Genomic DNA, 25495 nt, shown 5'->3' on the forward strand with positions numbered 1-25495 from the left:
GTCATTGATAGTTTTCTTGTATACTACAAATAAATAACTAAACGCTCTATATACAGCCTTTCTTATATTACGCAGGATACAGATTAGGTGTACACACACACACAAGGAACACATAAGCATAAAGATATCATTGTTATACTTCAAATAACTTTGGTTAGTGTAATGTTTTATTTATTTGGTCGTCCTCCATCAAGCTATTAGCTAGAGTGATAATTGATCAAGCAATTGCATTTTAATTGTGGTAATAGGGCAGCTTTGTGATTTATTCCTCTTTGTTTTGTTTCACTACAAAGTAATCATCCTAGCTCAGATGTTTAACCACCCACACAATTTATCTATTAAAACAGCTTCACAGCTATATTTCATTAATCTCTGTAGGCACTACAATAGTTATGGCAATTTCTCTCATTCACACAGTATTTTTTTAATTGTGACGCTGTTGGTTATTACCTCCTTAATTTGAATTTATACTGATCTAATATTTTTATTAAATTTGCAGATGATGGAAATTAAAAATATTTTTTTATTATTATTATTTAAATATGATAAGCTTGATCCTGTCCTTCTTAAAATTGATGTTAAGCAGCCATCTCTTTGAGGTTATTATAGAAGGTGTAAGATCCATGGAAGTGTAATGTGTATCTATAATGTTAATTATATGTGTATCTATAATGTTAATTGAAGGGTGCATTGCTAGAAGCTTGTTAATTGGTATATCTCCTCTGAAAACAGAAATACTACTGCTTTGGGCCATACATGTCACGTAAGGGGTAAAATACCCAAACCAAAGTAGCAACAGAACTCGGAGAACAAAGAGTTAGAACCTTCTTCCAACGAGACGTGAGATCTTAATGATGCAAGCTGTAAGGTAGGTCTGAAATGCAGTGCTAGAGGCCTGTCTTTGAGCTAATACTGCAATGCCTCTCTTATTAGAGGTTACTGATGCACAAAAATGCAGATTGCTTTCTCCCATCTCTGCTGATCTCTCCCTAGACATGCAGAGACTCCATTCAAAGAATGTTTCAACTACTACTGTTGATTCTCAGAGTGCAAGAGTTTAAACACTGTATTTCCCTCCATGCTTTGTTTTAAATTTGTCTCTTTCTGCTTACATGACTGACAAAATCATGGGCTCATGGCAAATAACCTTATGCTGCATGTTTGACTTTTCAATAATATTTGTAAAAATGCCTTTGTAATGACATCTGTATTTATGTTGGTAGCTCCCAACTAGACTGTAAGGACATTGCCATATTAACAACACCCTATACATGGAACCCTTTGGGTAATGTCTCCTTGACTTCCATTCTTTTGTGTAGGGCAAGGGGATAATGTTTAGATCTTTAACTGTCTTCTGCATTGCAATGGATTGCAGGATTTATTTCCAGATAATCTCTGTACATTATTTAAAAGATCTCATTAAAATGTGTAATGTAAAACCTACAAATGTGCATTATTTTGATATATGCTGTTTATATAAAGGATATTATCTGCAAGACAGTCATAGAAATTTAGCTCCATGTGACAATCCTGCATATGCAAGTGCTTACATTGTTTTCAGTTCTCAGTTTTGCTGACCTTTGCCATTATCGTCTCACGCTTACTCTCTGTTTAACAGTCCATACATAAATGCTGTGTCTGTTTGCTGTTCTTTATACTGCCTGAATTTTCAAATAGGAAATCTTTTATTTAGTCTAGTGATTTTTTTTATATCCAGAAAGCAACATAATTTAAATATTGTAAATTAGCTGTCTCTACATTTTTAATAGAGAAAGCTTACCATTATAATTATTTTTTCCTCTCTTTCCCCTTTAATCAGGAATAAATTGCTTAATTTTTATTTTTTATTTTTTTTTTCCCCACATGAGAGCAGATAGATGTTCCTCGGAAAGCCATAACCTGAGAAAGAAAGAGAGAAGCACAGGTAAGTGAAATTAAATGAATAAATGACCATGGAAGTAAATACATAGTTATTAGGGAACGTGACAGATCATTTCGACAGCGCAGGAAGAAAAAAAAAAAAAAAGTCGACAAATAACCTCCCACCCCCAATTATTTATTTAATTTAGAGTCTCACAGCAGCCCTCACAATAGGCAAAGGCAGCTAGGAAAGGATAGATCTCACGCCAGCCGTTCAGCTGGTGGCTCTCTCTAGGTTTAACACCGGAGGAAACGAACCCACGAAGCGGGGCTCAACCCCCGTCGCCTCCCCCCAGCCCGTGGCCGCTCGCAGCCGATGCGCTTTGTAGTTTCCCGGCGCCAGAGCAGTAGGACCCAGGGGCCCTCCGCAGCCACCAATAGAGGCTGCTACCGGGATCTATTTGTATGCGATGCCTCCTGCTCCGCGCATTAATAGTAATACAGATAACGGCTCTGAAAGAATGCTCTCCTGGAGAAGGATTTGATTTTCTGGGGTCCTGATACTGGGGAGAAATCCGGTTCCATCCCCCCTTTTTGATTTAAAACTCTCCCGAACAGCTTGTCGTCTTCAGTGCTCCCTCTTTCTCTCTCTCCGTATAAATACACCTCCCTGCAGCCCCGCTCTGCGTAAGGAAAGTTGGAAAAGGGCAGCCTGAGCGATGGGGCTGCCGCTGCCCTGAGAGCCTGTGGAGCCCGGCGGTGAGTCCCGCGGTGATGGGACTGGATGGGATGTGGACGGGACGGGAGGGAATGGTATGGGGGCTTCTCCCCGGGGGCTGCGGGAGGGGCCGGGGCGGGAGATGGCGATGCGGAAGCCCCCAGAACGCGGGGGGAGCGCTCCGACAAGTTTCCCGGCAGGTACCGGTGGCGGGTTGCTTGCCCGCAAAGTTGCCCGTGCTCTGGTACGACAAAGAAGTTTGGCCGCGGAGAACTCGGGGGGTGGGAGGGGACGGACCTGGGGGGCTCCCAACTTGTGCGGGGCGAGGAGAAGCGCCGGCTTTGTTGTCGCCGCACTGCCCGGGAGCCTTTCCCCTTCCCGGGGGGGCGAACGGGCGTGGGGATGTGGATGTGAGTGTAGCATGTGATGCACGTCTTTTATTTACCCACCTATGTGTAGGTGCATCGCGAAAATCGGAAAGCGGGAGGGGGCTGCGACACCGCGCCCGGCGGGGGAGGGGGCTCCGCTGGGCGCGCAGCCCGCGGGTGTGCGGCCGCCTCCGCGCACAATGGAGGGCCCCCGGCGAGGGGGGAGGAGGAGGAGGAGGAGGAAGAGGAGGGAGGTCTCCGCTGCAGCTGCTGTTGCTGCAGTGCCGCAGCCCCCCGCCCCGCGGGGCAGCGCCCCCGGGCAGGGAGCTCGGGGGGTCGCAGGTGCCGCCCCTGGCCCAGGCACAACGCGGGGGGAAGGCGGGGGCACGCAGAGCGCAGCCGGAGGGGGGAGTTGGGGTGCCAGAGGGGAGCACTGGGGTGCCAGGCGGTTCATCTCGAACGTGATCAGCGCTCTGACATTCCATGTGTTTGTAGATGATTTTTTTTTTAAATTTTCTCTCTCCGTGTTCACTGGGGTGCGTTAAGGTTAATTAATGAGCGATGATGCCAAAATTAATTTAAATGAGGTGAAGTTGTTCTTAATTTTAATTTCACTTGCTGGTGTTTTGCATCTCAGTTACAAAAAGGAAATCTTTAAAGCTGCTGGCTATTGTGAGTACGCTGAAGAACTTTGTGTCGGGCACTGGGGGGGATGGATGTTCTACAACATGCCTGTTTCACAGGCGTGTGAGCAGAAGGAATACTTTTCTAATCTTTGACCATTGTCCCATAGGTGCATGTAGAGGCTCAAATGACAGGCATTTGAGCAGGCTTTTAAGAAGGTTTCTTATTAAAGCATGTGAAGAGTTTAATACAAGGTGAAGCCTATGTTGTATGCAGTTTGTAGGCAAAACGGGAATGTCTTGTTATATTATAAAATAAGGGTAATCTCAAAACGTCATGTCTGACTTTTTTTTTTTTGTGTGTGTGCTTTTTTTCCCCTATATTTTATATATTTCCACCTACATGTTTTCTACTTACATTTTAAGCTGATGTAAATTCTAGTGGCATCACACCGGTGTAAACTGGCTATAAAAGTTGGAAGACCTTGTATGTGGTGATTAGAGACAAGGAAAGAAGGCAGATAGCTAATAAATTATTGTAGTGCTTCTCAGACTCACTTTCACTGCTTCATTCATCTTCAGAAACAACCTTCCTGCAAATGCTGCTGGACTTCTACAAATTGTGTGGTAGTTGTGTCTGAGCACCTGCAGTAGTGGACTCTTACAAGCAGTTCTGGTACCATGACTGACACTTGATGTGAAACTGCACAGATTTCCATAAGAATTCTCATTTAACAAAACAAAGGATACTATTTTGACAGTGTGGAACAGCTTGGTTGTTGTTGATTGACTTTTTAGTCAGTGAGAGGAAATCTCAATCCTTACCTCTTGCTTCTATCAGTAATACTGAATCCTCACCAGTTGAATATCAGGCAAATGAGGAAGAATCAACCAGCTCTGTATTGAGGTACCTGCAGGTGTCTTCACTATGGCATAAACAAGCAGTTCATTAGACATAGTCTCCTTTTAAAAGGAACAAAATTCTTATCAGAAAGCTATTTGGGTTATGTAGGTTTTTTGTTGGTATTTATTTTATTTCTGTGCTTTGTTTTGGTTTCGTGGACTTCTCTTGTGTTGCCACAGGAAAAAAAAATGTTAAAAACTTTGATATTGTGCAGATGAACAAATGCTGTATAGTTTCCTTATCTGGTAAAGTATTAAATGGAACTGAGAAGTCTGATTTTACATCTGAGTTCTGTGACTTGATTATTGTGCTGTCTGGCTGTATACAGTTAGCAGACTTGCATTGTTCAACAGGTAAGTGGGAAAAAGGAGGAGTGGGTGGGAAAAGTAAGGGATTTATGTTATCTTGATCTTATATGTAAGAGGAGTTCCAGGGGCTGTGATCTTTCTGGGGTGGATTCAGCTGTCAAGACAAAAGTGAAAATGACAGGGTAATTGATTTTGTTTGTCCAAATTGCAAACTTGCTCTCATAATTGTGTTCTCTGTCCTAAGAGACATCTAATAATCTCATGTTGCTTAGTATCTGATCTATACTCCCAGGTAGCAGGTAACAGAAATTACATGTAATGCATTAATCCTACAAACCTGTTATTGTAAAGACAGGAGATGCTAAATGATGTGGACATTTTTTCTCCACCTGTGTGTCTACTCTAGATAGCCTCTTCTGTGTCTTCAAATGTAGAAGGAAATACAAGTTATCCCACTGTTTTCTTTTTCTTTTTAAAACATAGCATATGTCCTTGTTAATTTCCTACGTACATACTTCTTAAGGTACAAGATCAGGAATTTCAAACATATTTTCCTCAAGAGATAAACTAGAATCACTGTAGATCAAGACTAAAGTTTCTTTGTAACAACATTTGCGAACACTTTACATAATTTTTACAAGTATTAGTCAAGACTTAGGAAATTACAGGTTCAGTGCTTAGTTCTAGGTTCAAGGAGACGTTTGTGGTCTAATGGTTTTTGCACATTTTCCTGTGTTCCCTAAAGTCTAATTCAACCAATTGGAGTGGATTTGCACATATTTACTTGCATCATAGGGAAAATGGCTTCCTCAAGAAAAATTTAGCCAATTTCAAGGGTCATCAAGGTGATAAATTACACAGTAGAAATATGAAGAGAAACAGTGTGTTCTCCCAAGCAATTCTAATATTCAAGAAAATAAATAAAAGGAATGAAACTGAAAAGGCCTTTAAAGAACTGTAAGGCAAGCATAAATACCTTGAGCACATAAGTTAAACATATATCAATACAGAGCACTCATATATTTCTAATCCAGCATAGTGAGGGACATAATGAAATAATAATATAAGGGATAATATTTTATGTAATCTAAAAGAGATTTAACAAATATCTTGTGTTTCACCTGTAATAGTCTACCTGTCTAAACTGCTCAGTCCATAAATCTTTCATTCTCTATCCATCTTCTAATCATCAGCCCCATCAGTTCTCTCTCAGCACCATCAATTTATAGCCTGCCAAACACATCAATCCTTTCCCTCAATTAATTCTGTTTTCCAGACTTCTCCAGTCATTAATCTGTCCTTGTCCATCTTAAGGTCCACATGTGAGCCTTCCTGCTGTCTATCCTGGTTAGCTCAGCGTAATTTTCCATAAGGGAAACGTTGTTTGTTTCCAGTCCTGTATCATGTATTTCAACAATTTTTTGGTCTGTACTCCAGGCCTGCCAATTCATGAGAACTTTGCATATTTTCATATTTTATTTCCCTGGGTATCCTTTAGCTTTCTTCTCTGTCAGTAGTGAGCCCATTGAGTAGATTTGTGCTTCTTTCCCTGTTCAACTCATCTCTTGCTCCTCAGGGTCCCTCTAAATTGATCATTGCACCAACAGTGTGGCAGAGTTGTCAGGAAACATCAACAGGACTTGGTAGCTTCCTGGTTGCCTCCAACCTCAAGGAGATGTTGCTAATCCTGATCCAATTTATCTGTATTACAGCTGGTTTCAGACTAATATTAATGTGATTCTAAGTTTCAAACTCAGCCCAAAGAATAGCATCCAGAAGGTCTTCAGCTGAGTGTTTGAATTCCTGGGACACAGGCTTTCCTTAAGTGCTCTTTCGGCTCCAAGCATTTCCCAGTTCTCCTTGCAGCCTGGCATAGCAGGGATAGAAGATGCCATTTGCTCATTTTCTTTGAAGTTTCCTTGAACCTTTACATAGGATAGTTTAAGTTAGTGCTGATGAGGTCTCTTTACTGAGAAGATAAGAGCCATGAGACCTGAACATCTGGCAAAATTGTATCTGGAATTTAGGTCCCTTATTGCATGAAGCAGTTCCTGAGCAATTCTTTATCCTCAGTGTTTTGAAGTATACTAGCTGCCATGAGTTCTACAGTTCATGCTGCCTGGATCTTCACCTTATTCACCACACAGGATTTTCTTCCTTCCAAGGAGCAGCAATGAGTTTTAAAGTCCTTTCATCTTGTTTTTGTATTGCAGTGGTGTTGATCTCAGTTTCCTAGACGAGGAAATTCTGCTCTGTCCCCATCTTTCATGGAGGCTGAACAAAGCAACTCCTCAAATTGGAATTGGAATATTGATATTTCTGTCTTGCTTTCTTGAATGTAGGATAAATGATTCTGGATAATTTTCCTTGTATGGTACAAATTTGCATCGAAGAGCCTTGGCTTGGGGGAAGAAACTGTTGGGAGAAGGGAAGGCCTGAAGAGTGAACTTGAAGTGTGTATCTTTGTTACTGACCATAAGATAAGTCTGTTCCACTCCTAAAAATAGCACAAAGAAGAATTTAACCGATCTGTTAAACTAAGGTTCAGTTGCCAGCAACAGTGATTCTTCACAGTACTAAGTTTGCTACAGTGATAAATACATATTCAAAAAGTCATATTTTGGTGTGTCATCTAATATATCACACTTCAGATACTTCTAGTATTTTAATGGGGCTACCTGACCTTGGGCATGATAGTCAATTAAATATTTGTTTTTTTTTTTTTTGTTGTTGTTGATGGTGTTGTCCTAGTTGTTTTCTTTAAGAGGAAACTTTAGAAAGGTAATGGAAAAAACATTGTTAATGACCATACCTGCACTATGCTGCCATAATCACACCTTTTATTTTCCTGCCAGTAATTCCTATAAAATCCAAGACTAAAGTATCTTCATTTAGATTTCCACACTAAAAAGTGTTAGAAAGCTCCAGAAAAACTGAGTATGGAATTTAGGGATCCTCCAAGACAACATACATCCTGGAAAAGATCATCCAACTATAGAACATCACTGCTTGTGGTGTTCACTGCTGTCCATGAAATATATGGAAATGTAAACAAATAGCAGTTCGTAACTTGCAGTTTGTAACTCCAAGAAAACTAAGACTTTAAAGCAGGATTTTACTATAAACAGATGCACAATGCAGTTGTAAATTCATTTTGATTTCCTTATAAAACTCTCATAATTTTCTAAACAGACTTCTATTTAACTGCAAGTCTTGCATACACAACTTATCTGAAAGTTAAATGCTTTTATTTCACTCTCATTTATCATCAGTAGTAGCTGTGACTTGGATAAATTCTTCTGCAAGTTTATGCCTCAAATCCACCCCAATTGTGTCAAGAATTTTATTAGTGATAAATGCACTTAAGGATATGACTTGACTTTTTGAACCTACAATTGAATTTTCATAGTTGATGACTAGAAAAAAAAATCTGCTTTAGAATGTAACAGGAAAACTAAACAAATTGTCTGCAGACAGAGCTGCAGAGACTTCTAACTGAAATATTTGAATAAAATAAAGACAAATTCACTCCCCAAATAAGTCTCTCGTGTAGCTAAGTACTTCTGGATAATAGTACTTAATATTTAAAAAATGAATGAAAAAGTTGCTATTGGAAACATTGCACACACAATGTCTAAAGAAAAGTCACTCTTTCTTATATCATGGTGTTGAAAACAAGCTTGACCACCTGCAGCATTGAAATGAAGCCCTGAAAATAACTGTTTCCAATAATTTATTTTAGATTGCATGTGCTTTATATGGAAGAAAGCAAGGCACACTTTTGAATATTATGTAATGTGAAGAGATAGGAGTGTGTCCTCTGAGTGTAATAGACAAATGAGAGAATGGAAGTATGGCAGAAGGAATCACAGGGCCCATATATGTTTCGTCTTACATGGAGACTTGAAACTGCAAGATAACTTTTATCTTTGCTGAAAATGTTTTGGAGTAACTCACAGCTGTGTACATCAGTAAATGTCATTACAGGAAACGGTCATGGTAAGGTGACAATCAATATATATTTAAGTAATGACAATGAATAGATGACAAGAAAAACCAAGAAGTTTTATTTGGGGATGCTCTCTACTAAGGAATTATTTTTTTCTGAGTTTAACAGGTATGTGCTGTCAATATGTGGAACTAGTGGTATTTCTGTATCTTGAAGTTGAAAAAGTTTTTAAAAAACAAAAACACTTTGTCAAATTCACGGAGTTCTGCCTTTAACATTTTAACATAAAAGAAACTTTTTTTCATTTTGAATGTGCACGCAAGATATAGGGAACAAAGTACATGTATAGCTGTGGGACATGTTTTGAGATAGTGGTATTTTTTTAATCTTAAAATTTCTGGTAATAAATAACAAAACAAAATAAATGAAACAGTTAAGAGAAGGATGGACATCTTCATATTGTGACATACTTAAACACCGTTTACTTTTAGTCTTACTTGTTGGGGAGAATATTCCATCACTAACTTATACAATTAAAATATTTTAGATGGTGTATGTATGTAAATTGACAATGTGTGATTTCATGTTTATTTTAATTTCTCACATTATGCTCATCTTGCAATGATGCACATTATGAGCATCTATCCTGACTGTGAACTCTCTCCAATGAGTAAAAATCCTCCCAAAATCTTTAGCAGGAGTAGGTTGAAGTCTAAATGATTTGCTCTGGGGCCTGTAGCTCTTCTATCTACTACTCTTCCTTAATATCGTGTGTAAGAGATCCAATGTGCAGCTGCACAATAATCCATTCACGTTAACTGTGTAGTTCATTTTGGTATTTCTGTAGAGCTTTTAATTTAAAAATTTCTAATTTACTGCAACATTATTTTCAGGAATGGTTATCCTAAATCTGCTGCAGTAGGTTAATATTGCCATTACAGTAAATTTCTTATTTATTACCTGAAGTCACATATATGTATTTGTATTTAAAAAGCATCTCCTAGAGTCTTGTTCAACTGTAGAATCTAAGCAGCTCCTAATGTTTTCCCTGGTGAAATATTTTAGCAGTCTTCCCAGCATTACTTTAGGACAGGTCATAATGGTATTTGTTGGGTATGTGTTTCATTCAATAAATAAGTTTAAGTACAAAGACAACGTTTGTTTTGTACCTATTGCCATGGATGCCATGGCAATGAAATTGATTCAATTTATGAAATTAGTAGCAATAAGCAGAACTTTAAAAGATGAAACCATAAGAAGCTGATCTTGATCTTACTATGTTAAGGTATGCTAAATGTTGCAAAACAAAATACATCAATTTTAGTACATTACTTTTCAGAAGATTAGATAGTTTGTAATCTGCTCTTGCTCAAGTACCCTGCATGCTCATCACCCAGCTGTGCCTTAATGAGAACGCAAGTTCTGTGTTGATCACCAGAGATCAAAAGAGGCAGTGGATTTAACCTTTCATTGATCCAGAAGGAGCCCACCCACAGGTGAGATGATATTACTCAGAATATTTTCTCCAGCAACAAGAACCAAGTTTGGATCCTACAACATTTATGCTTGTTTGCTTATCACAGATCAAAAGTTTTAAAAGGGGAATTAGTGTACTGTTGCAATAATGAAGTAATCCATATTTCTTTTCACTGACCTGTGTGTGACTGTATAGCACATTTCTAATCACAAGCTACATGCAACTTCTTATCCTGATGTGCGGATTAACCTACAGTAAAACTAATCACTAAGTATTTCACAGAATCACAGAATTTTCTAGGTTGGAAGAGACCTCAAGATCATCGAGTCCAACCTCTGACCTAACGCTAACAGTCCCCACTAAACCATATCCCTAAGCTCTACATCTAAACGTCTTTTGGCACAGAAATTACTGCCCTGTTATGCGAAGGTGACTGTGGATGACTAAAATCCCTTCTGGTCTTATTCTGACTATAGTGTAATGTAGGAGAGTGGTTCAAACCTTCACACATCTCTGGCAAGGCAGGAAGATTTCAGCTGACTTTAGTTATACAGATTTTCATTGATTCTTGGCTGAGCTACAGTAGTGAGATGTGTGAAAGTGTTCAGAAAATGCTGGCCAGTGTAAAAATCATGCAGTACATTTCCTCCTGGGGCTACCATGAGAATATTGACTCTGCTCTTTGCATCCCATTTTGAGTTCAAGACTTGTGCCTTAATATCCAAGCTCTACTCCATCAGGCAGAGATATTTTACGCATGCTAGAATGAAAGTAGAGTCTCTGTAAGAGAGAACTTTCTAAGGATATATGCCAAAGCATTACAGAACTGATTGCCTAAAGAATTAGGAACCGATATTTAACTCATCTTCCTTTCTGAACATGGTACTTCTCTGTTGTGGTCTTGTGTAGGTTGATTGCACGGAATAAAGTATTCGTGTGTTTATTTTAAATACTGTGTCTCAGTTATCACAGAGAAGATTCACACGTATGATAGCTGTTAGTCCAACCCAGACAGAAGGTAAAAATGTGTTACTGTGCTTAGCAGAGTATAAAAGTCACTTGTGTGGCAAGTGGCAGAGATCCCTGAAGGGGGAATTGTACGTTGGTCTTCACATCGGTCTGTCTGCTGTTTTAGAGGTAAGGAGGAGAGGAATGCATGTGGGGTTCCAGCTCTTTCATAAACATACTCATTTTCTGGTACAGCTATTCTCTGGCAGGTGAGATGAATATCTTGGACTGAAGCCAAGCTCCCTGCATCCTTGCTTGTCTGCATGAGATACAGCTGTTCCAGAGAGTCTGTTTTCTCTACACTAACTGTGGGACTTGTCCCCACCAAAGTTGCAAAAATAGTTTTGTTAATGAATGATCTCTTCATTACAATGAGTTGCCATACAGTTACACGTAGGTGCATGTACAGCAACTCTGACACAGGAGCTTTGTAGGCCAAGAGTTTTCTTGGGAAAAATGGATCCTCTGCAATCTCAAGGTCTGTTCTGTCTCAAATATATTTTTTGGAAAAATACTGGAATTAGAAATGTTAATATCCTTGTAATTTATAAGGTATTCATAAACTATAAGCTCTTCTATATATATATATATATATATATATGTTGTTTTTTTTTTTCCAGAATAAGATAGTATCTTGCTCTCATACCTTAACAATATGAGAGAACGAATGAAAAATGATCTGTGTGAAGGTCTTTATGAGTGAAGAAATAAGCTGCAAATTGATGCTTTGTTCCAGATAGATTTCTCAATCATGCTCTCCTTTGACATTAGGATAAAACTAGATATTACGTGAAAGACAGAATTTATAATTAAAAATACAACTCAGTTCTAGTTAAAAAAAAAATAAAAAAAAATCATAAAATTCTTCTTTCCTAATAATGTATGCAGAAATAAAATGGCCCTTGGGTGAGATTTCTTTTCTTCTCCTTTTTTTTTTTTTTTTTTGGCTCTGTTACAGGTCAGAAAATTTTGTTGTTGCTGTTATAAAGCATTTCTGCATAAATGGACCTTCATGCTCCAGTTTTGCTCTTTCATCTCTTTGTGTCAAAAGGCCAGGAATTAGGCAGTTGTAGGTGGCACTACTAGAACATTTGCTGGAAATTCAGTTACTGAGCCTGCTCCTCCCTCTAGTGGAATTGATACTGTTCCTGTGAGTAATTCTATAGAAAAATAATGGAAACACAAACTTGGAAATGTATGTTTTTTCATATCTGTAATTCTAAAAATGACTCAGAAAATTGAATAGATAATAGATTACCTACCTCTATAGGCAGGTAAATCATTTTAAATGTCTCTCCATCTTCATCACCCACAGGATAGACCTGTTGTTGAAGTGCAGGACTAAGGTTATGCTGTGCTTTGCTTTTGAGAGTCCTCAGTGCTCAGGGAATATTCTGGGTGTGTGACAGCAAATTCTATATCTTTTTTTAATTGTTTTGTACTAATAACCAAAGGTAAAATGACTGTCGTTCATTTGTCGTGTCAGAGTGTCGTTCAGAAGAGCATACAAATACTGTTCAGTATGCTCTGTTGCAGATTGTATTTGTTTGTCTTTAGTAGTACTAATAATAAAGCAAAAGCAAACAAACAAAACTTCATGCTATTGAAATGGAGCTAGTGATGACTCTTCAGGAGAAAATGCTGTGTTATACAAAAATATCTAAAACCAACTCAGGATATGAAGTATCAAAAATGACATTAATTGAAAAATTATACATGTAATCGAAGTGTAGTATTTGTTTCCTTAGCAATAGGCCATTGATGAAGAATAATGGAGGCTTACTATGAGAAGAGAGATTACACATCTGTCATGGGTTCATGTATAACATGTGATATATATGTTTAAAAAAAAAAAAAAGCTAGGTATATACTTCCATTATTATCCATCGGCAACTTTCAATGGTTTCCATGAAAATTGTATGAAGAATACATAAACAATTTGGAAAGGTAATACGAAAGCCTATTATTTGCCTGGTTCAATAATGGCTGGAAAACACTTGTTTGTGACACTGAAGTCTTTTCCTTCCACCTCCATTACTAGTAACAGTCCATTCTTAACAGCCTTCTTAAGAAAATTAAGATACCAAAGGTTATCACAGTATTAAAAGCTTCAAAGCATCCATGTATGCCAATACAGTTAACTGATATGGTGTATTTTAATAGTAATTCATACTTTTAAAAGCAGTTATTTTTTTATTTTCCCAGATAGTTATGTATCAAGTCAAAATTTTATATTACCTTACATAGCAGTAGCGTGGTAAGTAAACACCATTATCATGACGTAAACCTGTAACTAAAAAACCTATTTATTTATTTATTTATTGTAGGTAAATAGGAATATATTCACTAGAAAAATACCACACAGAGCAGAAAGGATCTAGATCAACAGCAATAATACAAATGTGATAAAAACTTGGAATTTTCCAGAACTTTGCTCCTGTCTTTAAAGGCTATTGTGAGCTTTTAAACTGCAAAATGCTAAGGAATTAATGCAGTAAGAAAATAAGGATAATAAATAAGAAAGATACTGTACAGTGTTTTGTGAATGTTTTCATAAGCATGTTTTTCTTTAAGTGGTATATGATTTATGGATTATGCCTGTGAATTGTACCTCCCACCAGTAGCTTCTCCACATAGAGAAAGAACAGCTTATTGCAGCTGTCAGCTAATGAAATGACTCCTGCAGTTCAAGTAGTTGCAGCTTTGGGCTGAAAACTGTGGTTCTGACATTTTTGGCAGCTTATTGCAGTGTCCTGTGGTAGAGGGTTGTAGGCTTTTTTGTCATGATATACAACTACTGCAGTAAGCAAAGAACACGAAGACTGGAATATCAGAAATCATTTTATACTTTAATCTGCTGTTAATTTTTTTTGCTGAGAAGCAGAAAGTCTGCCAAATTTTGCACAACACATGATCTTTGAGGTCAGTGTAGTTTCAGCATGTATGATTAGTTTCCTAAAATGTCAGGCTTAAAAAAAAACTGAGAGCTGAGATTGTATTTACAGAGGGTAATCACAAATCCATGTTGGAGCCACCCTACAGCTGTATGGGCATAGGAAGAAATATCTTCCATGTCATATTGGTACTTTTATCTGTGAGGCCTTTAGGTTATGATTATGGCATCTTGAATGTATGCTGCATGTAGATTTCTTGAAAATTAGTAAGTCCTAGTATCATACAAATGAATGGATAAAGTAGTTGGAAATAGTCTAATTCATCACTGCAATATTTATGGTTGTACACGTAACTTGAAAATAGATTGTTGCAATGCTAGCATTTATACCTGGTTTCTCTGAGTGTAAATGCACCTACAGACCTTTTATTACAGTCTAACTGGAGGGCTGGTGACTAATCTCAGCATGGTTGAGCAGCAAATGTTGGAGGATAATTGGATCTGCAGGCTAAGATAGTATGAATGTGGAAGGTCTGGTAGAGAAGATTGATAGGCAGTTATTTTACATTGTGTTTGAAACCTGCTTTTTGTCTTTAATTTTATGTGGAAGATAACTTACTTTAAAAGTTAAAAATTGTATGTTTTCATTCAAATGAAAGATTGAGGTTAATAATCCCTAAATAATGTCTTTGTAGTCATAAACTGGTAAGCAGGACATTCTGAAAAGTTTATTCAATAAAGCTTATCAACCTTTAATAAAGTGTGAACCCAATATAGAACAGTTTAAAAGTGAATCCTTAAATGTGAACTTCACACATTGGGCTGAGGATACTCACTTATATGTCCTACAGAAAAAGCATACTTCTTTGTTGTTCTATTTTTTTCTTCCCAAGTGAGAATTCAATACACTACTATATATTAAAAGACAAACAAAAAACACCATCAAAAGTACTCTGGATCCAGTCTGCCTTTCTTCATATCTTTATTTTGCTGCTAGTGGAGTTTTTTTTAGCAAGGGTGGCTTGAACAAGTGCTGCTGCAGTAAGTCTTCAATAATATTATCTCTTAGTCCTCTGTCCATTCTGTCTCTTTTTGATAAGAAATCTGTTCTTTCATTGTTGTTTCTTAGGACACTTAACCATTCAGAGTAGGATGCAGTTTGCTTGCTTCTTTGCAAAGATATCTTAATGAAAACAAATTCAATAAAACCATAGTAGTTGAGATAAAACGTGTCTGAGAGATGGGCAACAATCCCTGTGACTGTCAGTCACATCACTGCATCCTTACGACTGTCAGTCTCACAGTTATTCCTGTTAGGTTTCACAGTGGGGTTGCCCAATGTACAAGGGGTCTAATAGCTTCTAATTAGAATAATTTGACATTGTCTTCTTCTCAAAGAGAGAGGGGAAAAAAAAAGCCTGCCTGATTATAATGATAGTCCTTCTCTGTTTATAGATGATCTTGGAATCTGCTGTCTCAGTTAAATTTGCTAAGAGTTTGAGGTCTCAAAGATATCTTACATTCCTACAAGTATCAGATGAGAAGAGAGACTCAAATTAACGAGCATGTAAATAAAATAGCTATCTGTTCTTTTTGTTTTGTTTGACTGAACAGGATACGCTTGTTGGTTGGCTAATGAGTAGTGAGCTGCTCCAGAGGAGTCCTAGCTTCTTGCCTAGTTTGTCCCTCTAAGTGACTTTGGTATGTGCCGGCGGAAGATCTGGAGATGTGGAGTTCACCATATGATGTGCACAATTTTCCACTGTGACTGGAAGGAAGGAGAATGAATTATGATTGGTTATGATATAATTATGATTATGATTTTGGTAGAACTGGAGAAGGAATTTAGGTTTTGAATCTGTAGGAAGGGAGGCTTTGCAGAACAAGTGATTGACTGTAGTCATCCCAGGTTTGCCCTCTTACGTTTCGCGTAAGAAGCTTAACTGCACGATTTTTAAAGGAGAAAGAAAAGAAGGAGAGTAGTGCCTATGAGTAGTAGTTCCTGAAAATGCCAGAACATTCCCTAGATTTACTATGAAACCAATCCATAAAAACCTTTGCTCTGCATTTTGGAAATGTAGCTATTAAATTTCTCTGTTCCAGTCAAAGAAGATATACGAAACAATTCTACTTCAGAAGTTGATCAAATATGTGGGACTGAATAAAATGTGAAGTATTTAGCCTTTGTCACTGCAAGAAAAGAGAACTAGAATGTCTTTAGCTGTTATCATTCACTGTTAATGTCTTAAATGAGTAGTGCAAAATGCTTAAAGGTGATTTTTCATTTTAATAGACATATTTAATAGCTGGCTATGAATCCTGCTATGTAACTGCAAATAAATGGTGCAAACTTTAAGCAGTCTGATGCAGAATATCATATTTCTTTTGCCAGCTATCAAACCTTTTATTTTCCTTAGAACACTGGTAAAAGAATAATGGATAATTAAAATTTGGGGCAGAAGTATAGACTTGTACTTCTAAAATTAAGATCCATACACTTCAATTCTACCTTGTGACTGAAAATTTCAATATTGTTCTTTCCTGGCTTCAAACTGAAATGCTCCAACTACTTCAAAGTAATGAATTTTCTTAATTCTTTTTCACAGCTAACAATGACGGAAAGAAAACAAGCCTCAGCCTCTTCCTTTGGCCTAATCGCTGTTGCAGATATCTGGGATTTAGTCCTTTTATTCAGTCTCCCATATTACATAATATTTGGCACCTCCCACTTTATCCTTTCCAGGAATTGAAATAACTTTTGGATGGAGATTTTTTTTTTTTTTTTTTGGGGGGGGGGACACAACAAAAAAACAAAACACACATAGTTCCATACTGCTATACAGCACGACCATTGAAATGGACCTAATCAAGTTTGATAGCATTGCTCAGTATTTCACAAATACTCTCCACCACATTAGAAATGTAGAGATAATTCAAAGGCCTCTATTAAATTTACTAGATTACACAGAAAATTGGCTTTCTGGCAGGGGAAACTTAGGCTTGACATCAGGAGGGGGTTCTTCACAGAGAGGGTGGTTGCACACTGGAACAGGCTCCCCAGGGAAGTGGTCACTGCACCGAGCCTGTCTGAATTTAAGAAGAGATTGGACTGTGCGCTTAGTCACATGGTCTGAACTTTTGGGTAGACCTGTGCGGTGTCAAGAGTTGGACTTGATGATCCTTAAGGGTCCCTTCCAACTCAGGATATTCTATGATTCCATGATTCTATGTAAATAGCTATTTTGCTTTCAAGCTTGTGAAGCAACAGCACCACCATTAAAACATCCCTGCTATATGTACTTCTAGTACATATAGCAGGAGCTACCTGTACTACCAAGCTTTAGTAAAAGTAACATCTGCATGCTTCAGACTAACTGAAAGATAGTAGATGGTTTTAAGTATCTTTTTCTAAGAATAAAAATTAAGACTGCATTAAAAAAATCACATTTAACTCATATTTTAGAACTAAATAAAGCAAGTATCTGGAGAAAAATACATGTACATAAAAATGTGGATGGAAGTGGATGCAGTTCACTTGCAAGCAGAATATATCAGTGCGGGAAAATCTGCCACGTATGGGCAATCTCATAATAAGCATCCTGCCCAGTAATTAGTATCTGCAAGTTTGTCTTTTTTTTTTTTTTTTTTTTTTTTGTATAGCATCTTTTATGTCCCACCCATGCTTCCAAAAAAAATGGAAAAAATGGGGAAAACACTGCTACAAAGTCAGCTTCCTATAATCACACCTGACGGAAACCTACAGAACTAGGTGGTTTTAATGAACCTATGCCAAAGGACAGCACCTGCAGATCCAGCTCTTTTTCTGGAGTTTGAATTTAGTGCCTCTATGAGAAGTTTAACAGAGAAGGAAAATTAAAACATACCAGTGTGAACAGTTATGCCTTTGAGCATGATCAGAAGAAAAGTATGCTTCTGCAAATGCAATAGGAAGTGTTTGACAGAAGGTAAACTTTCAGATTTCATTCATTTTGGGACGAATTTTGAGAAAACTCAATGTCACCAAAAACATAACGATAGTGTATTGCATCATGTTTACTGTGATTTAAATGACCATTGCTTGTACAAAGCAGTCATGAATAAGTGCTTTGATTTCCATTAATGTCTCTGGGAATAGAATATGGATAAGGATTACCAATTTTCATGAAAGGAAGGCGATGATTGTATTTGTCCATGTCTGAAGAAATGGGTCTATTGTTTTTGGGAGCTGTGGTCTTGAGAACTGATTGGTGGAACTCACAGAAATAATTATAGTAAATAAGATTGTAGGTAATGAAGATGCAGAAGCGTTCTGGTAGCTGTTAGGAAAAAAAAAAAGATAAAAACTAAAGTGGTGCCAGTCAGCACTGGTTATATGGAATGAATATAATGAGTAAATTTAATGCTAAAAATCCAGAAGAACAGTATCAACTCTATATATGCTTCTTAGTGACTGAAATTTTTACCTTTGGGAATATTTTTAATGCTAGCATACTGTAAATGGGGAAAAAAAAAGACTGCAAATCTTTAATTATTAAAATAAAACATTGATTTCAGTATGGCAAAATGACAAACATTCTGGCAGGAAAAAAACATATTTTATAATTTATCAGTTGTAAGAAGTCACTCCCATTATATGCAAGTTAACAGCTGCTAATCAGAATACTGGGGTTTACATGGGAGGTGTTGGAAGACATGATAGTTTTTAAAATTAGTTCTGAAAGAACAGAAAATAAATAATTCTATTGTCTGTATTGACAGAAATGAAAAATTCTAGACTAAATTATTCTTGTTTTCCAATTTTAAAATGAGTAAGTGTGGCAGTCGATTACTTCTTTTGCATTCCCCCCCTGTTGTACCACTAGCTTTATTGATTGGTTTCAATTAATGTATGCCAACAAGTAAATTAACGTAGCACCTGAGGCAGAATTCTCTGGTGGTTTGTGTACACTGACTTCTTACTGTTCTTGCTGTTTTAACTCCTACTGAGCATATTGCTGGAAGCTACAATATTTTTCAGTCTGGACACGGACATTATCCATGGCTCTAATGACAGGTCATTTACAGCGAACCCATGTTTCACTGCAGAGATGTCTCTTTAAGTGACATCTTATCAATGGCAATTCAATTAGTCAACCTTAAGACTTTGAGATATATCTCACACTGTGTCACACAACACTCTCTGATTTGCATTTTAAATGTTAGCTTTTGTCATTGCTATGCTTCTTTGGTATACATTACAAATGCATTTTCATTCCAATTCTTCATTCAAAACTCCATGGAAAACATTTTCTGCATTAAAATCAACTGCCTTCATTTCCAACAATGCTGTCAGCTGAAAAGACTTGAGGACTTGTACTATGGACAAGAGTTTTCTTCAGTGCTGGTGCTTACCCTATCACCATATCCCACATATAATTACCTTATCAGCATCAGATGATTCTGAGCACAAATATCTAAAATATTCAGCTACTGCAGTCTAAATGGGATATGTATGTAAATACTATTGTGATGGACACAATCTGCATAAACAGACAAAAAATAACATTTTTATTTTATTTTATTTAATGTACCAGAGTAGCAGAGAACTATAAACCATGATTTTTCTGGGATACTTATACAATGAAGACATCCTAACAAGACATGGTCTCACTCTGCATTGGCCAACTGAACTCCTTAGGGATAAACTATGTTGCTTTTAAAAATCAAAATAAAAAAAATGATTCCATGCTGTAGACTGAGGATATAAGTCATTTCATGGAGTGTGTATGACAGCACTGTGCAACTACATCATTCATCAATGCACGGTACTATATGTACTGAACATGCACCATTCACTATACATCAATATAAAGTAGAGAAGATGGTGACCAAATGTAAGGATATGCTCACCAGTTGTGCTGTGTAAAACCCTGAGCAACAATGCATGCTTATGAATATAATACCTATTATTAAGTGCTATAGATGCATAAAGGAATCTGTACTTTGGGGAATAAACAATAAACTTGTGTTTAAAAAATAAAAATGAAAAAAAAAAAACACCTTGAAATATCTATTGGAGCAGAGGATCTTCTAAACTCATGTTGAAAACTTGAATTTCATCTCCCTGTGTCCTGCCACACTCTACTCTAGTAAGTGTGAATGGGTAAATAGACTAGCTCTGTTTGTTTGTTTGTTTGTTTTAATACTTATATCTGAAATATATATATATATATTACTCAGTCTTTTCAGTCACACCAAAATGTTTTGTGCGTAATTCCTTATTTTAAAAACAGTATTTTCAAATGTTCATCTTTGAAATTGTCCTTGTGGCATCAAAGAATCATGATTTAAAGCAAATTTTGCTGGTGCTGTTGAGAAATAAACACATGATATTTACATGGCAAGAGTATTGCCAAGGCAAATCAGCTGGTGTGTTTGCAAGGTTATAAACCAAATGTACACAGAGCTTCTCTTACAAGCTATGGGTGGTATTATAGAACATGAACTTGCTGAATGTGCAACTTTTTTTTTTTTTTTTACTAGAATGCGCAACAGTGGATTCAGAATTCCATGCTAATGGACAATTTCTGCTAGATATAAATTATTGGATTAGTATTCTGAGATCAAATTTTAATGAAGGAAAAAAAAAAGTATGCTGAAGCTCATTAAAAGATTAAAAAATTAATTAGCCTGAAGTTAAAAAAAAAAAAAAAAGTGGGCAAATTAATCCTGATAGAACTATATTAGCTTGTAAACAAAGAAAATGAACTCATGAAGAAAACAGATAAATGACATTCAGCATTTTGTGCTAGAACTGCTTTTTTGTTAGTAATACACGTGTATTAATGTGCATATGTGAGTAGGCTGAGATACGTGTAAGTATTTTCAAGATACGTCTTTGTTAGTGTGTTAGTTTGAATCAAGAGGATGCTTTTGAAGTGCATATTTTCCTTTCTTATTGTGCATTAGTTCATATCACATGGAGTTTTTGCAGTGCCTCAACTTGATTCTGTTCAGCTGAAACTAAGATTTAGATTTGGAAGATTTAGCACACTCCAGCAGTGAAACTAATGTGCTCCAGCTGCAAATGGGCTGAAGGACCAGAGTAGAGCTAATCTGAAATAAAAAGGCTTGAAAGGTTTATGTTATGGACATGAGTTGTCAACATCAACTGTTTCCCTCTACAGGGTTGCTTCTATCCATCCATAACCCATCTGCTAATCTAGACGCAGTCTCTGAATTCTTGTATGTTACTAATAATTTTTATTTAATGAATCTCTGTAAAGCATAAGACACTATTCTTACATGACTGTAGCAAGCACTTCCTATAGTACAGCACAAGGTATGTATATACCTTGTATATACATATGTATATACATTCAGTGAGATAGCCATTTATAACATCTTCATTATTGTATAATATTAATAGGTTGTAAAACCTTCAGGCATTGCATCCCTAAGCAGAAGCTCGTATCTGTGACTTGAGCCATCTCTTGCCCATCATTGATTGTTAAAGGCTTATCCTGAAGCTCATGTAGGTTATTATTCAAGTTACCATACAATTCTACAATTCTTCTCATGGAAGAATTTTGGAGTTTGTATGAGCTAACAGCTCTGAAATTCATCCTGACTGAACTCAGTCCCATTGTCCAAAATATGAATTCCAACAACAAGAGTATCTCCTATCCTTAACTCTGGGCAACCAGAAATATTTAAGATTTAAAGTAGCTTGTGAGTGTGAACTGCAGTTTGTAGTAACTGTTTTGCAGGAATAAACTGAGTTGTGGCAAGGCTTTTATATTTGTGTATGCACAAGTTTTAAAACCCAAATGTATTTCATGCATACCTCTCAAAAGCAATTATTTTAGTTGCTGTGCTGCTCAACAGTGCTTCGCTTTTATGCATTTGATTAAAACTGAATCTCACGAGAATATTAACCTGCATGACAAAATCATCACATAATTTGGCAGAAGCATAGCACAGTTGACAGAATCTGCTTGGGGAGAGCCCCAGGACAGAGCTCGCATCGGGAATAAATTCACCTTTGACCACAAGCAAAAGCTATGTCTTTTGGACTCAGAATGAAAGCCTTGCTGTAAAACATTCCATCTGCTCTTAGACCAAGCAAATACTTGCTACAAGAGCGCTGAAATCTGAGCTTTTCAGAAATGTATAATAAATTATACTATCGGTTATATCCTTAAAATGAAATTATTCAGCTACTCCCATACTCTGAAAAAGCTGATTGCACGCTTTACTTGATCTATGTAAAGGGTAACTTGGAGGTCCTCAGCAGTAGGAAAAGTGATTTCTCACGACTTCATCTCATGCTCTAATTTAAGCTATAGTAGCTTCTCTAGTGTTGGATGCCCAATTCAGGATAAGGCAAACGTTTAAAATGTCAATATCACCATTTTCAAAGAACAAGAATTTCCAAAAGACTCTGCTTCCTACGCAGCTCTGGTTTCCTAGGGATGATGAATATATTTAACTTATTACTATTTTGAGGTTTTAATATAATGATTTTCTATATTTTTATTGCATTTTTTTTTTCCCTGAGTCAGTTTATAGATATGCTTGCTTAGGGTGATTGGTGCTTTATATGTTTCCTTAGGTGTGTTTGGTGGTTTTTGCTTCTCCTATTCCAGTGAATAGGGAAAGCGAGGACCAGATAAAGGAAAGCTAAACTGCTCTTAAAAGGAATATGGGATTCCACTTTCATACATTGCAAATCTCTAGTACATAGTCTGCTCACAAACGTCATTTTTGACTTTGAATTGTGTTAGCAGAGACATGATAATTTCTCTTAGCCTTTTACAAGACCACTTATATAAACAACAACAACAACAACAAAAAACACTTTGGCTGCAAAGCATGCCAGAATCAAAAAGCTGAATATCTGGGGGGGGGGTTGTACGGAATGAATGAATCTAAAAATAATCCCCAGTTAATCTTTATCTATTCACAACCTAAATGGGTACATCCCAGGAGAAAGCTGGTTTATGTAACAGAGCCTGAGAACTGTCCCTAGAGTATGTATATTAAGGACACGTGGGTTGTATTTCATGTTTAGTTTAATCAGGATGTTAAATAGTGCAATTTAAGATAAAATAAACAATAAATACACGATAAATAAATAAATAAAAAATACACAAGATTTTTTTTTTTTTCAGAGAAATTTTTGGAATGCCATTATACCTCTCAATAACTCATCAATAAATTAGTTTTTCAATGTTTATTAAAAAAAAAAAAAAAAAAGTAACAAAATAGCAAATGAAACTTGATCATGATTTCTGAAATTCTTTTATATCCATCAATAAAATTTTGGATGATTAGTTTACTGAAACTATGGGACCATGACAAGATTAAAAGCAAGCAAAAACAAAAAGTGAGGTAGCAAGATTAATTTGGCTAAATGGTTGTTCTGAGAAGTCCACTTGACATATTACACTAATATTTATTACAAATATTACAGTGATTATTTCCTAGTATATTATTATTCCTAACACTTTAGCATTTCTATCTTTCATCCATAACTGAAGTGTACTTGTTTCTCTTTGTGACCTTTATGGGAATTACAAAAACTATACTTTTCTTAAATTAATCTAAAGAAATAAGTAGCTGAGTAGCTTTAGGAAGCATTCACTGCAATAAGAGCAATATGTATTTATTCTCACTGAATTTTTGAAACAATGCAGGATTTTTTTTGGTTATAAGCAAGAACTCTTAGTAGAAAATCAGCTAGAAGTATGTTAAGACTCACTTTGGAAAATAAAAATCACAAACTAATTTTAAAAAAATATTTAAATTAGGATGTAAAAATTAGGATGTAAATTAAAAAAAAAAAAGAATTAGGGTGTAAAAATGAAGACTGATGCTTGTATTCATGAAGAAGAGAATTTTCATATAAATGGGGAAACTTAATACTAAGTAAGTATCTAAGGTAATGCTGGGGAAAAAATCCTTTACCACTGACTATTTTTTTTTTAAACAAATAAACAAAACTGAAGAGAATAACTGCCTTGCCTCTTAATTGTCAAGAAGATTTAGTTTATCGTTTTTGTTTGGAAAAAATATATATATACTTTTTAATGTATTTTTTTCCTTATATTCTATATAATATAGAATATATTATATATAATTCCATATATATTCCTATATATTTTCCTTATATTTTTAATGCAGCTAAATTGCTGATTTGACTAGTATAAAATAAGGTTTGGTATTCAGTTTCTTCTGCTAACCTATTTTTCAGAAGTCATTCTTTCTGGGACACCAGGACTTTGATGGACCCCAGTGTTTGGACAAAAAACCAACTTACATAATGAAAAATGTATCCCACATATCCCCTATGGACTCCACAGCTCAATCAATTGAAGAGAACAGAGGCATAAATCACAAATACTACAAAATTATCCTTATAATTATCCTTATAATATAACCTTATATTTATATAAAAATTATCCTTATAATATAACCTTATAGATTCAGGTTAAAAAAAAAAAAAAAAGGCTTCAGAAGGACTTGCACTTATAGCACGTTATCCCCAGCTCTGGCAAAGAGGATGTGATCATTTTCTATAGCACCACATTATAGCCTGGATAATCCACACCTATATGACATCAAATAGTGCAGATGCTGTATCTAGCTGGCATAAGACAAAATGAATGTCTAAGTTAATCAATTATTTCTTAATTTCGGTTCTAATTGACTGAAAAAAACATAAACATTGTCAAAGACAATTTCACAAACCTGTTAATGAGGGAATAAGGGAAATAGAGGAGGTAATAAAGTTATGAAAGAAATGGGGAAAATTCATATTTTTCTAATTAACAGTTTGTATGTAGAACTTTGTATACATAACTTGTATGCATAACTTGTGTATGTGTATTGTAGAAACAATATAATCTTGTTTCTGCAGAAAAAAATAATCACTTTGATCTTTAGTGGTTATAATATATAGAAAAATAGCTAACTAGCGTTTTTTTTTTTTTTTTTTTTTAAGTGACAACAACAACAGAAAACTTATTTTAAGATTACCTCTGTGCTTGCAGAAGATTTATCTAAGTAGCAAAATGAAGTCTTAATTTTGAGAGTAGACAAACAAACTGTTGTTGACTAAGACAATAAATGTTAAGAAACTTTAAAAATATTTAGGTAATTTGTTCATTAAATTTGTTCCTCTACAGTCAGCATGTAATTGGTCTATCTAGAGAACAGTAGTAATATTGCTTGTCATGGTCATGAATTAACTGTAAATGGAGTAAAAGTGATAATTTTATAACTACATTAGGTGCTGTCTGAAAACACAACGCAGCATCTGACAGTGACTCCTGATCCTGATCTTAATGTTTGGTAGATAGATCTAATTTCTCTTTAGTCATGAACGTGAAAAGTATTTCAGGTTA

General features: G+C 36.1%; 1 protein-coding gene across 2 annotated transcripts in view; it reads left to right on the forward strand.

Annotated features, from left to right (window-relative positions):
* Positions 1–623: 623 nt before the first annotated feature.
* ROBO1 (roundabout guidance receptor 1) overlaps positions 624–25495 on the forward strand; it is a 737177-nt gene continuing 712305 nt past the window's right edge. For both annotated transcript variants that reach the window (XM_038185492.2, XM_038185509.2), the window contains exons 1-4: positions 624–638; positions 733–868; positions 1874–1924; positions 2479–2619. The gene's annotated coding sequence lies outside the window, so the exon portion shown is untranslated. The remainder of the gene's footprint in view (positions 639–732; positions 869–1873; positions 1925–2478; positions 2620–25495) is intronic.

This window comes from Anas platyrhynchos, chromosome 1 (genome assembly GCF_047663525.1).
Source record: "Anas platyrhynchos isolate ZD024472 breed Pekin duck chromosome 1, IASCAAS_PekinDuck_T2T, whole genome shotgun sequence".
Lineage (NCBI taxonomy): Eukaryota > Metazoa > Chordata > Aves > Anseriformes > Anatidae > Anas > Anas platyrhynchos.